The 15,641-nt window shown below is 41.0% G+C and overlaps 1 protein-coding gene across 1 annotated transcript in view; it reads right to left on the minus strand.

Moving 5' to 3' along the window:
• Window positions 1-15,641, minus strand: part of LOC122803989 (histamine N-methyltransferase-like) — a 375,890-nt gene that overhangs the window by 71,758 nt on the left and 288,491 nt on the right. The gene's annotated exons all lie outside the window — the stretch shown is intronic.

The raw sequence follows: 15,641 nt of genomic DNA on the forward strand, positions 1-15,641 counted from the left end.
AGTTTGGGTTTAGATGGATAGGTTGTAGAAAGACAAGTGCATTCTTAAGATGTAAAGAGGTGAAAATATTTTGAAATGTTTTGATTTTATGTTTGATATAGCTTGCCATACTACTCTGCTGACATGCTTGCCTGCTCGCCCTGACTAAGCTAACAAAAGAAATAAAACAATTGGGATCTGAACTCTGAATATTCACTGTGTAGCTGATTTAGAGTACAAAAATACCTTCAGTGATCACTGTACACCAGCTACAGGAATTCACTACAAGCCAATTGACAATCAATTAATATGTGGTGTGGAAATCCCACCACTTCCAACCAATTAATATGTGACACCCATGCACTGGCCCACTAATCAACGAGCCTCGATCCTCATCACTAACACCCATGAGGGATGTTCACATTGAGAAGTATAACAAATACACACACAGAAAAGCACAATTTCCCTTAAGAGCACACAGAGATCACAGTCAGTCTGATGGTGGTTTCTCCATTTCTCTCCAGACTCCCCACTGGCACAGCTATAGAGTGGAGTCCTTAGCCAGGGTTCCAAGCCAAGTCCTCCCAGCACTCCCTCTGTACAACCAGTGCTTCATGTCCCTGCCCAAGTAGCTGACACACACACATACACACACACACACACACACACACACACACACACACACACACACACACACACACACACACACACACACACTTTGAGATATAATTTATATACAACCACACTGACACTGTTGGGGAAGGCTGGTACAGGTTCACTAGCTGTGCCCCTTCTGTCCAGGCTAGAAGGTAGTAATCCACTGCAACCAGAACCCCTATTTATCAGCTACCAATAAGGCCCTTACCAAAGGGTGTCCAATTTTACTGTGCAATATTATTATCCAATTAGTAAGTGTGACCAGAACCTTTAAGGCTTACTGGAGTGGCTTTCTATAGTACTCTAGAGCTTAAATTATCTTTACACAAAACAGCCACAACTGAAAGGTTTAAAAATATTTAATAATAAATAATAAAAACACAAGATAAATCTCCACAATTCAACACAGTTCTAGTCAAGAGTTCATAAATCACAGGAAAATGCTTAAAATAACACTTTAGAATAGTCTGGCATAAATATAGAAAATAGCTAGACTAAACTTACAATTTTCTATCTATTTCTAAGAGAAACACTAAAGTCTAAAATCCTACTTACATACAGAGCAAAGGCAGAGTACTGGTAACCTGATGTTCTTCAGGCAAAATCAAATATGCTCTCTCTTTCCCTCTGAGATCTCTTAAACTGGTAATATATCACTGCTGACTCATTTTAGATTACTCAGAGTTTTAACATTTCTTTGGTCTTGCACCTGGCCAGGAAACCACAAAAATAAAAGGCATTATACATGTAAAATCTAGCAATTAACTCTGGTCTCAAAACAATAGAAGGTATTCCTTAATCCAGACATTCTGTCTCCGAGCTTTGAGATCAAATAGTCATAAAATGCTTTACTTTATCAGCTTTCATCCAGCAGAGTGCCCTGTGGTTACATTTTAAAGTTCAACATTTAACCCAGTTTTCTTTACATTTGTGAAGCAGCTTGTGGATTTTATTAATATTTACAATGACATAGGCTATCTACAAAATTCTATCTAGCTGGGCTGGCGCCTTTCAGTTTTTCAAATTTCTACCACCTGGAGAAGTCAAGCTAGTTTTTCAAGTGTCCCTTTAGAAACGTTGCTTGAGAGGGTTAGGTCTATCTGAACATACCTTACCACATTCCCTGTCTTGAGAGGCCATCTGCATTGGCATTGCTAACCTCACTGCAGTGTTGCACTGACAAATCATATGCTTGCAACCCTAGGCTCCATCTTAGCAACTTGGCATTTTGCTGGCTGACTCAGTGTAACGATGTTAGGGGATTGTGATCTGTAACTACAGTGAATTTTCTTCCATACAGATAAGGCTGAGGTTTCCTCAGTGTCCACACTATGGCTAGACATTCATTTTCTGCAGCTGCATAGCATTCCTCCCTGGGTTGGAGCCCATGACTGAAATAAACCACTGGTTGTTCTTCTCCCTCTGAAGAAATCTGGCTAAGTACAGCCCCCACCCCATGGTTTGAAGCATCCACCTGCACAGCAAAATATTTACTGTAATCTGGACTGGCTAATACAGGGGGTTCCCCCAAAGCTTGTTTAAGCTTCTGGAATACCTGGTCACATGCTGTGGTCCACATTACCTTATCTTGCCTGTTTATTCTTGTCAGGTCTGTGAGGGGAGCAGCTATGGTAGTATAACTGGGGACAAACTTTCTATAGTACCCTGCTGTCCCTAAGAATGCCCTCACCTGCTTTTTGGTAACAGGTGCAGGCCATGCATGAAAGCATTCCATTTTGGCAGGTTCTGGCCTGATCTTACCACTCCTCACTCTATGTCCCAGGTGGGAGACCTCTGCCATACCCACATGACATTTGCTCGGTTTAATAGTCAACCCTGCCCTCTGTAGTCTGCCCAGCACCTCCTTGACATGTTGAAGAAACTCTTGCCAGGAAAGGCTGTAGATGGCAATATCATCTAGGTAAGCAAGGGCAAACCCTCCAGCTCCTGCTAGGATATGATCTACAAGCCTCTGGAAATTTGCTGGGACATTTTTCATCCCAAAGGGCATCTTTATGAACTCATACAAGCCAAAAGGAGTCACAAAGGCTGACCTCTCTCTAGCACTGGGAGTCAAGGGCATCTGCTGTCAGTAATCCTTGGTAAGATCAATGGTGGTAAGATACTTAGCCCCACCCAGCTGCTCTAGGGCTTCATCTGTCCTAGGCATGGGGTAAGCATCTGGCTCTGTGTGATTATTTAATTTCCTGTAGTCCACACAGAACCTGGTGCTGGCATTCTTCTTTGGTAACAGCACCACTGGGGACACCCAGTGACTGTTGAACTCTTGAATTACACCTAGTTCCAACATCCCCTGCATCTCCTCCCTTAGAGTCTTTTTGACTTTCTCAGGCACCATATAGGGGGCCTGCCTAATAGGCTTTGGGGTGCCATAGCCACCTGATGCTGCAAAAGGTGGGTGCACCTTGGTTTCCCAGTGAACATGTCCCCAAACTCCTGTAACACTGCTCAGATTTCTCGAACCTGGGTATGAGATAACTTCTGGGACATTGCTACCCCTTCCACTGAGGTGTCAGTCCAAGCCTCCCTGAGGAGATCAGTCACTAGATCTCCCTCAGACTCCTCCTGCAATCCACTGCAAATACTCAGCACAAGGGCCTCCCTATCATGGTAAGGTTTCATTATGTTAACATGGTACAATTTGTGCTCCTGCCTAGCAGTTCCACCATATAGTTAACATTACTTACCTTTCTTACCAACTTGTAGGGTCCCTTCCAAGCTGCCTGCAGCTTGTTGTGTCTGACAGGAATGAGCACCATTACCTGCTGCCCTACAGCATACTCTCTAACTCAAGCATTCCTGTCATACCAGACTTTTTTCCTGCTGTTGGCATTCTGCTGAGTCCCCTGAGCCTTGTCCTGAGGTTTAGGACATATGCCACGGCAGACTCCTTGTGAGATTCACACTCACCTTCCCACTTATCCCAAATTAAATCTAGAGGTCTTCTTACCTATGCCCATACAGCAACTCAAAGGGTGAAAACCTGTGAATGTATGGGTAACCTCTCTGTAAGCAAACAACAGATGGGGTAAATATTTGTCACACTCCCTCTTAAACTGGTCTACAAATTCCTGTAGCATGGACCTGATTATAGAGTTTTAAACTCTCAACAAGACCATTAGTCTGGGAGTGGTAGGGTGTAGTCTTCAGGTGCTTCCCCCCACAGTACTTACACAAACAAGCCAGGAAGTCTGACATGAAATTGGCACCTCTATCAGTCAGTATTTCTTTTGGGAAACCAACCCTGCTGAAAAGCTCTAACAAAGCATTTGCCACATTTTCTGCCTCAATGGAGGGTAAAGACACTACCTCAGGGTATCTTGTAGCATAATCTATTACCACTAGGATATACTTTTTCCCTGTGGAATTTTGGGTACTCAGAGGCTCCACAATATCCATAGCTGCCCTCTAAAATGGCTCCTCAATCAAAGGCAAAGTCATTAAAGGAGCTTTCACTCCTGTCTTGCCTACCTTTTGGCACTGCTCACAGGTCCTGCAGTACCCTGTTACATCTCTGGAAATTCCAGGCCAATAGAAGTTCTGCATAATGCGTCTCTTTGTACGTTTTATGCCCATATGACCTGCAAGGGGAATATCATGGACTATGGCTAGAAGCGCCAGATGGTAAGCTCTAGGCACTACCATCTGCTGTATCCTCTCACCTTCTAGCCCTCCCTCATGGGTCCACTATCTATACAGTAACCTTTTGTCCTAGTATACAGATTCTCCCTTCCCTTGAGAATCAGGTGCCTCACTAGCTACCTGCCTCAGGCCTTGTAACGTAGGATCTGAGAGTTTGTTTCAACTCTCTCTTTGTAACCCTTTCCAGCTCCCCTTCCACAGGAAGTCTGGCATCCTCTGACAGTGGTGTCTCACTGTCAGCCTGGGTACTTCTGCTCACCTCTACCTTTTCAGCCACTCTGTCCAAAAGACCACCAGTACCAACAAGCAGCTACGGTTTGCCTTCAGTCTCAGTGCTACAGAGTAGCTCCCTCCCTGAAGTAACCACCTCACCAGTCCTGGCTGCAAGTATGAGGTCTATCTGGGTTTCCCCTAGGCTATCAGACCCACATGCTTGTCTCCTAGCCTGACTGTGTGCAACTGCATAAACACATGGTACTGTCTCATCCAAATCCTTCCCTATCAGGACATCTGCAGGATGGTAGATCGATACACCTGTTGTCTCAAGACCTCCTACTATTGGCATTTTGTCTTTCCCATTTACTGTCTCCCTCACCTTTTGTTCCCCGCCTTGCCTCCATGGACATCTGTATGCCACATGGCCCCACTAGTTGCATTCAAAATATTTAACCCAAGGTCCTGGATGTGTACTTGGACTAATGGCTTCCACTGCTACTGGCAGATACTGTTGGGGCAGTCTGGGATACCTGCCATGGGTTCCTTTAGACACATGAGCAGCACTGGGTGTCCCTTTCTTGTGCAGTGATGCCCTGCTTTCTAGGTATAGGTCTCCCTTCTTCCCCAACTCATCTGAATTAGCACATTATCTATCAGCTAACCAGATCCTCATAACCTCAGGCAAAGTGCTAAGGGCTTGTTACCTCACCAAAATGTCTGTCACCTCTTCAAAAGTGGTGACCTGACTTCCACTCACCCACCTATGAAAATAAGTGCTTAGGTCAGCAAGATATTCACACACACTTTCATCTGCCTTGCGTCTATGCACACAAAACTTTTCCTTATAAGTTACAGGTGTTAGCTTAAAAAAAATCTAACACACAATTCTTAACAGCAATATAATCAAACAAATTTGCAATCAGAAAGTTAAGACAACACAGTTATAGCTTTACCAAGGAGAAAGGGGGTCAGGAACCATACCCAGAGCATTCGGTCAACATCATACTGTTTACATACCTACTCAAACATATGAATGAAACTATCAAAATTATCCCCCTCTGTAAACTGCTAAAGAAATTTACTGACCTTTTGTGCTTCTGAGGTCCAGTTACTCCCTTCCCCATTACCTCCATGACTCTGGCAAAGAGTCAGCTTCTCCTTTTCATGCTGCCTTTGCCTCTCCTTCTCCTCAGCTTCCAGGAGTAGTTGTTTCTCATTCTCCTTTGCCTGTAGACATCTCAGTCTCTATGCTGCTTCTGTTTCCAAATGCCTGGCCTCCAACTCAAGTCTCTTTAGCTTCAGATGGATTTTTAAGTCCTCTGCAGAAAGCTTGAGCTGTCCATTCTCTGAGTGTTGTACACCTCTATGGCCAGTTTGATTGTCCTCCTAATTGCTGTTTTCTGATGCAGCTGTCACCAAAGCTGCAATAATTTTTGCCTTAGTCAGGTTTCCATGCACCAGTCCCTTAGCCTGGCACACCTCAGACAACTGGCTCCCTGTTAGCTTGCCATACTCCTCTGCTGACATACTTGCCTGCACTCCCTGACTAACTAAGCTAACAAAAGAAATAAAACAATTGTGATCTGAACTCTGAATCTTCACTGCATGGCTGATTTAGAGTACAAAAACACTTTCAGTGATCACTGTACACAAGCTAGAGGAATTCACTATCCACACCACTAGACGCCAACTGCCAACCGATTAATATGTGGTGTGGATATCCTACCACTTCCAACCAATTAATATGTGACACCCATGCACTGGCCCATTAACGAAGGACCATCAATCCTCAGCACTAACCCCTATGAGGAATGTCCACATTGGGAAGGATAACAGATACACACATGGTAAAGTACAATTTCCCTTATGAGCACACAGAGATCATAGTCAGTCTGGGGCTGGTTTCTCCCTTTCTCTCCAGATCCCCAATAAGACTCGCCACTGGCACAGCTATAGAGTGGATACATGCAACTCCTTTCATTTGTTTAAGAGTTGACTTTCTAGTTCTGGTGTGAAGTTCAGTTGAAGTGATTTTTCAATTTCTTGGATTTTGTAAATTGGACTGATTTCTTTTTGTTTACAGAGGTTTTTATAGTATGAGGCTTTTGGCATCAACGGACCCCTGATTTTGGTTTTACTAGCCACCCACAAAACATCTAGTCTAATATCCGAGGTTGGTTGATTATTTATCAGTTCTAGTTCCTTATTAATTGCTTCTACAACATCCACTTTGTCGAGGAGATTTGGGTTCAAAGATCAAGTCTGGAAGTTGCTAATTCTTTGTGTTTTTTCCAGGGGTATAATTTTTAGAGATATCTTGGTGGTCCGAAAAGAATCTAGAGCTGATTAAATACCAGGTCTCTTCATTTTGTAGGGAGTCTTGAGATCAGGAAAAAAAAAGCGATCCGGGACCATGATTTATAGCACGGGGAGTAGAATGTATATTTATCATTACGATTTGATTGACCCATTGCGTAAAAAGGGTCAAATAAATTAAAGTCTGGCATTAGGTCATCCAAAGCCTTCGATGCCCAGGCATTGTGTGATTTATTTCTGCTCAATCTATCTTTTAAGGGGTCAATGACAGTGTTCCAGTCCCCCCCATTACATAATCATGGTCAGGGAATTTTAATAGTAAGTTATACAAAGATCATCTTTTTCTAAATTAAGCCATAATGAAAAGTTATACAAAGGGCCAGAACCTCATTATGACATGGACATGGTAAAAAAAAAAGTGTTCAGTAGGATTTCACATTTCTGGATTATAGAATGTCTACAGAAGAATATGATTTATCAACCATTGTCTCATAGCACATTACAAATGACCCATGTAAAATGGCAAATAACTATTTCTGGAGTAGGAATCCTCTGTACAACATTCCAGGGTGATTTTTATCATCACTGTTGCTTGACTTCTCAATCCATTAAGCCATTTACATGACTGTCTAGGCTATGGCTGCAGACTGATGTCAACAAAACAATCTTGTGAAATTATAGCTTTCCTCTTTTTGTGCATAACCAATAACTGTATAGCATATATGACAAACAACTGAAAATGCCAACCCAAGTGAGTGAAACCTTTTAGGATGCTTTCAATGAAATCAAATACATGTTATGGGTTATCTGGGTGATAGAAGGGGACCTATAGCTTGCAAGGAAGTGGTATGGGATTCTACCTTATTATGATTTGAATGTAGAGAAGCTCATGTGCATTGTCCTGCTTGACCAGTCTTGAGGTATATTTATTTTTATGTAAATTGAAACACCTCGACCTTTAGTCCCTGTCTGTGTAGTAGCTGTTCTAAATGTGTGGAAGGCATTATACCCTTGCAGTGCCTGTGTGCTCTCTGTAGCTTTAAACCATATTTCAGTGACCATACAGAAATCAGCATTCTCTAAGGTGAGGAGAGCTTGTAGGGAATGGAGTTTATTGTTTAAACTCTTAGCATTGAGTATTAATTAGATTTTCTTGGTTTTGATTTGTAATGTCATAAGTACTTTTTGTTTGGCATTGCTTAAGATAGGCACTGTGAGGGAGGACAATGCTTTAGCTAATATTTGAAAGTCTAGAAGGAGAGGTGCAGAACATCCATGGCAAAGCAGTGTGGTCTGTTGACCAACTCCTCCCATGTAGACAAATATTGCACCTCCTTAGAATGACAACAGAAACTAAGCCGATTATTAAAGTCAGTCATCTTCTGGTCATATTGTGGCATCATCCTTGAAAAAGGTAAAATGCTGCTCAGTGCTAGGCTCATACCAGCATGTGATACATATTCCAAGAGCTCCATAATGTCTCTGTTCATATAGTCTAGGGAGGTATGCCTCAGGTCATTTACACCCACATGGACTATGGCCGAGTCATACTGGTACTTGTAGTCCAATGATCTGAGTGTATACATAATGTGATGGACCCTAGCCCCTGATAAGCAACTGACTGTGACTTTCTCCTTACTTGCCCTGGTGAGAGGGACACCAGTATGTCATGCAATGGAGTCTACAATGACTATAATTTTAGATTGTGTGCTGTTTTGTCTATTGGTCTTAGAAGTAGAGACTCCATGAGATGTGTCTGTATGTATTGATGTAAGTGGTGTTTCGAAAGAGTTTATTTGAGGCTGCTGAGGGTATTTGCTATGTGTACTTCATCTAGGAGGTCTTTGGCTTTTAGGAAGGTAACATTTAAGTGCCTCAGTATATATGAGTCTATGTGTTTGCTTTGAACTGTGTGTGATGGATGCAGCATGTGTACTACTGACAACCTGACTGGCATTAGGTGTGTCTTTATGTGAGAGAGATTTGCCTCCACTGACAATGTGCAAATGCATCTCTCACATACCATATCCATTTGTTTTATAATTAACTGGTTGTTAGTAAACATTAGGCAATTTCTACATTGTCTTAGGATGCCCATATCCACCAAGGTAACAGAGATAGTGGGATGGTTCATATCCATGTCAACAGGCCCTTTTTTTGATTAGACAGTTGCAGTGAGAATATAAAGTAATGTCAGGAATATCCAGTTTGCAACTCTGAGGGCAATATTTGTCAGTGTAAACTAGTCGCCCTGCATGCAGCTAGATATTGGTGAAATTTCAAGCGTACTTTTACAGGAAAAATGTCAACTTATGGTGCCTGTGTCTATACAGCACATTGTCAAATCCTGGAGGGAAACTAATAAGCAGATCCTGATGATTTATGGATGAAGCATTTAGGTTTAAGAAGATATTCTGAAGTTAGGTTAGACAGCAGCAATTCAAGCAATACTTACTGAAAAGAAAGAGTTTGCTTTGTCTAAACTGATGAAAAGAGGAGATTTGCCTGACTACTTCTAGTGCTGGTTTTACCACATCTTCACGGTGATGGGATACAATGCTCCTTTGTTTTTTACTTTCACCAGAAACAAAACAGTAGCATTATTCTCAAGATGAGTTGCAGATCTCAGGCTCTTTGGGGATCAACAGTCTTATCCCATATGAAGCAAGGGTCTGTAGTTTTGCTGTAGCCTTTTTCTGGTGTATGCATTGAATAGCAACCACACGATCAGGAAAGTCCAGCACAGACACTCACTGCCAAATCAGAAACAGTCAGGAAACAATGCACTCTGCTCTTTCACCAGAGACAAAATATAAGCACAAATTCCAAACTGGTTTCTATGAAGCTTTTATTAGATTTTTTGATGATCAGCAGTCTCCAGGAAATAATGTCCCTGTACTCTTTCTCTCACAAGGAGCAAAACAGAAACACTAATCCAAACATGACTACTGAGAGGCAGAGCATGAGCTCTACACATAATGAAACTTAAGCACCCTCCTCACCTTGATGACCCTTTCTTGCATGTTGCCACATTTCTGGATAATTTCTATACCCATCTCAAAGCATGCAATGCAACATTTATTTTTATAAGAGAAAAAAATACAATGCCAAATTCAGAAATAAACCATTACTGTGCAAACTTAGTATTAGCAAGCAATACAACAAGAGGAAGAAACTCATGGCCTGTGAAAGCAAACTTAATACCTCATCTAGAAATGAACTTAAAAAATAAAGAGCACAGAAATCAGAATTAAAATCAAATTTTCTCTTCAAAAGTAAAGTTAAATTGAGAATTGCCACCTCTGCCAAGGACAACCACAAAGACTTCTTCAGCTTTTCCAGAAATCTTGTAGGTAATGCAAAACAGTGCTCAGGTCTAATTGACTGAGGACATAGCTAGCATATTGTCAGAAAATTCAGCTCTAACTTTGATCTTTTAAATCCTCCTAAATTTCCCCAACTTATCAGCACACACACACACACACACACACACACACACACACACACACACACACACACACACACACACACACACACACACACACACACACAGAAACAAATGCACACACATGCACATAAACACACACACCATAATCTCTGATTACCTCTGAGTTCAAAATGCTCTCAAAAATGATAAAAACACTAGCTCCATGGATCCCTACATTGTGCCAGGCTGCCTTCTGATCAGAATCAAAAACTGTTTGGTATACTCGCTACTAAGCCTAATCAACCTCAGCATCTCTTCTGGATTCATGAAGAAATGCAGTAGTAATCTTGCTCAGTAAGGGGGGGGGGGTCCAGTTACTGATCAGGAAACTATAGACATAATACTCCACCTCGTTAACTGCCAGTCATAAAGTCATATGAAGACATCAATATGGAACATATTAACAAGAATATAGTCTAAAAGTCCTGATCTCAAGCCACTTGGGGTTTGTTAAAGACAGGTTCCGTCTCTAGAACCTGGTGGGCTTTCTTGAGTAAGTCACTGACACAGTAGACCTGACTTTCGATGCCATCTCACATTCTGGCATTATAGATAAGCAAGTCAAACTAAATGTAACCTCCTATGGTACCTGATGGATACCAAACTGGCTCATGGACAGAACTCAATCTATTAGTGTAGTAGGCAAGCTGCCTTCAAAATAAAGTGGTGTCACTCAGGGATCAGTCCTAGTACCCCTTCTATTTGTTATTTACTTCTCTGGTGTCAAGCCTGGCATCAAGAGCCTGTGGTTGGTCATGTTTACAGATGACTGCAGTCATGAAGCTGTCTTTAACTCCCCATCTAATTTCCATATTCTGCGGAGACCACTGAGCACCAATAAAATGTGTGTGAACCACAAACTAAAACTAGATGCCAAGAAATGCAGATATGAGTCTTTTGTCAAAACCGGTCACCCATGCACCAACCATACCGATGATTCTACTTTGAAAGTTCACTCCATCATTAGGGACCTGGGCATTCTTGTTAATAAAGGACTATCCTTTGACCACAATGTTTGCAATGTTGTTTGGAAGTCCTTTTTCCTAGCCATACTAATCATCAGGGCTATTTCTTACAAATCTTGGGATCTTGTATTTTGTAACTTTTAATCTTAATTGATTTTTATTGTTGTATGCTGTTGATTGGTTGTTCTAATATATTTAAATCAATGATTTTTATCTGTTTTTAGAAGATCTGATGAAGCGTACTTGATAAGCGAAAGTGCTTGTCTTATTTTATGGCTTATGTTTCTATTAAAAGTTTTTATTGCCGTGGCTGTCCTACTGGTATTTTATTACCTATTTTGCCTACTTTCCAGCTGGGGCATTTGTTTTTTTTTTTGTGATTCTGTTCTTATTATATTATTTTTGTTCACCACAATTACACATGGCTGAGTCTGCCTCACCGGGAGCTATTCTATCGAATAATACTGCTATTGGTACACAGAGATGGATGGATGTTTTCAAGAAACAACCTAATCCTTTTCTACAGTTGTCCTTTGAAGGAACTTCTACTATTGAGCATTCTCTTGACATGGGTGAGGTTGAGAGTTTTACTAAGACTTTGAGAGAACTTGAAAATGACTGATATAAGTTGAAGCATTTTGTATGGCAACGATTACACTTGGAGGCATATCTTCATTTTCACCTTATTCCAAGAGGCATGAGAATTCTATGCATGCCAACCTGTGGGGAGGCTTATCCAGAACTGTTGCAACAATGGCAACAGTTGAATCGGGATTTCAATTTTAAGTACATTACTCTTATGCTTGATTTTTTCAAGCCTCTTGAAGAAGAATTATTTTTGTGAACCAAAAGAATGTTCTCTGAACTGCAAACCCAATACCCAGGTGAGCACTTTATGAATCTATTGGATAATATGTGCTCCAATGTTCTTTTGTATGAATCACGATTGCAGCAAACTAAACAAAGAAAACTTCAGCGGGATTATAATGACTTTCATGCTGGCAATGTTTTTGTATGGCCAAGGTCTCATAGTGAAACAGTAACTGAGAATAATATCATAACAAATGAAGTTAATAAGATGAGAAATGTTCCAATAACTCTCTCAATCACCCAAGTAGCTCCCAATTTGAGAACTTCTGAGACTACAATTACGGTTCCAGTGACATCACTCAACAGGGGACGGCCCTGTGGACTCCACGCCTCTTTCGAACCAACAGGCACTAACCTACAAGCAGGGATACGGCCTAAATCTTTGGCTCCTGTCCAAAATGGGAGTATTAAGTGTTTTTTTACCCCTGCTGATACAACAGAGGATGTTGCACCGCTCTGTCAGTCATGGGAGACAGAAGCGGAAACTCTCAGGAGAACGCGGCCAGACAAACAGCCGGAGTACATGCAGATAGGTAGCCTTGTTGTTAATTTGTCTACCTATAAATTATCTCCCAGTGAGAAGTCCATATTAAACAGAGGTTTGTCCTTTGTTCCAGCAACGACAATGAAATTAACTGATATCTTGACTGATGTAAGACTTTTTCCTCAGAACTTAGCCTGCAAGTTAATGTTTAACAATTCTAATGTTTCTGATAATAATGTTAATATTTCCATGTACCATAAGCCAAGTACTTTTTCTCCACTGTTACCTGTCCACATTGAGTTGTTTGTTAAAATGTGTAAAGAAGCTTTATATAAAGATTCAAGTTCAGGTGCATTTCACAACTTGGCACACATAGAGAGAGTAGCCCTGCAAGGCCTAATGAATAATAAGTTACTAGTCATTAGACCGGCTGATAAAGTTGGGGCAGTTGTTCTTATGAACACTGCTGATTACACCAGAGCCATGAATATGTTACTGGATGACTGTGATACTTATGCTAAAGTAGATAGATCTCATATTAGGATAGTTACTAATAAGGTTCATGAATATTTAGATGAGCTATTAATGAGTAGATCTATCACTGAAACTTTACATGATTTTTTGAAGGTAACTAATCCTGTTATTCAAGTAAATAAGGGACTCCCCAAGATACATAAATCCTTGGTATCACCCCCTATGAGACCCATCGTCTCAGGGGATGGTTGGGTCACTGAATCACTTTCTATATATGTGGAAGATAAATTAAAGAAAGTGGTTCCTATGACTGATACTATATTGAAAGATACTATGCATTTTTTGAATGACATTAATGAGTATAGCACCAATAAGGATGTGTCTTCTTTCTTGATGGTTACCATGGATGTGAAAAATCTATTTGCCTGTATACTGAATAATTACGGCATAGATGCTATAAGGGATGTTCTATTACATCAAATAATTTTCTCTGGCATTGAGATTGACATGGTTTGCACTTTTTTAGAGCTTATTTTAAACAGTAATTTGTTCTTATTTGGTGAACAAATCTTTTTTCAAAAATGGGGTATCTCTATGGGCACCCCATGTGCGAATTCTTATGCAAATCTTGTCATGCATTTTTGGGAGTCTAACCATATGCATACTAGTCGTCATTATGATAGAGTAAAGCTGTATCAATGATTTGTGGATAATGTTTTCACGTTTTGGGAAGGGGACCAGGATTCTCTGTTTCAATTCATAAATCAGTTAAAGTTGCCTACTGATTTTTTTGAAGTTTACTATTACTAGTTCCTATGAATGGGTTGATTTCTTGGATGTTTCTATATATAAGATTCATGCTGGAAATGTCAGTACTACACTTTTTGGAAAACCCTGTTGGCGGAATGGGCTTTTGAGCTATAAAAGTATGCACCCCCCACCATATTTTTCCTAACGTTGTTAGAAGTCAATATTTGCAGATTCAAAGAGTATGTAAAGGGAGTACGACCCTTGATCCAGAGTTGCAAAAAATGAAAAGCATTTCCTTAGACAGAGGTTGTAAGAAGGATATGATAGAGAGAGTTGAAGGAAATATACCAACATATAATATTAATGTGCACCCTAAAGTTGGAACAGTGTCCCTACCCAATAATAATGTACAGGCATGACATAAGAAATATTTTTCTTTTACCACAAATTATACTAGTAACAATAAGGTGGTACAGAATATTATCTCTAAATATTGGCCCCTTTTGGCTGCTGATGACTCCACAGCCAGGATTATAGGTGAGACTCCACATTTTACATTTCGTAACAGTGCCAACTTAAAACAACTTCTGTGTAAAGATGTGAGAAATAAGTATCGCATGGAAAGCAGATTAGGTACACATTCATGTAGAAAGTGTAAGTTTTGTAATGCTTTGTGCACCCAGCAAACATTTATTTGTCCAAATACTTTGTTTAGATTTGAACAAAGATTTTATGCCAATTGTGATACCAGCAATCTGGCATACTTGGACACTTCATAGGTTCATAGGTTCATAGGTTCATACTAGGCTATCTGCCCGAGGGCATTTACAAGCCTAGCCCATCGTTTTGTGGCTTACGCCACCCCTTTAGTATGGGGAACTATACCCATTATTTTGCTGTGCCTCTGTCGAGCAGTGACACTGAGGTAATCCCTGGGGTATATCTGCGATCTCCCATCCATTGGTCAAGATTTCTCTTGAACAAGGCCAGCGAGGTGCTCTGCCTCACATGTACCGGGATTCTGTTCCACAGCATAGGGAGTCTTTGGGTGATGAATCTATCCCTCCAGCACGTCCTATTAATAGCCGTGTCGAGGTTTAAGTCTCCTGCCCTTGTGGCTCTGATGGATCTAGATTTTGAGGTGAAGCATATTCATCAAATCTGGGTTTGACATGGCCTTGTATGTTAGGCAAAGGTCACCTCTGAGCAAGCGGTAAGCGACTGAATAGAGCTGGAGTTCTTTCAGTCGGGCAGCATAGGATAGATTTTGTGAGACCCTTTATCCTTTTGGTGAGGAACTTTTGTGGCCTCTCCAGCTGCTGCAAGTGTCGGGTCAGATACATTCCAAATGGGGCATTGTACTCAATCATTGGTCTGATGAGTGATGAGTAAAGGGAGACTATAACCTCCCTTGATCTAGATGAGAATCCCTTCATGATAAGGTGGGCAATGTAGAAGGTCTTCCTAACTACTTTAGCTACATGGGTGTCGAATGACAGACTACTATCAACCTGGGTCCCCAGGTCCCTGATAACTTCTTCTGTGCTCAGTGGATTGCCTCCTATTTGGTAGCTAGGGGTAACCTTGTTTTTCCCGAAGGGTATGACTATGCATTTTTTGGCATTTAATTTTAGGCCGTGGCTCTGGCACCAGTTATCTGTTTCTGTGAGACCCTTCTGAAGGATATCTGTGTCAGATGTGTTTTCTACTATGGCGCCCAGTTTGCAGTCATCTGCAAACTTTGTCAGCCATAACCCTCCTGTGTTTGCTTGTACTTCAG

The sequence above is a fragment of the Protopterus annectens genome, chromosome 6.part0, assembly GCF_019279795.1.
Source record: "Protopterus annectens isolate FY-2018-M chromosome 6.part0, PAN1.0, whole genome shotgun sequence".
In the NCBI taxonomy this organism is placed as follows: Eukaryota; Metazoa; Chordata; order Ceratodontiformes; family Protopteridae; genus Protopterus; species Protopterus annectens.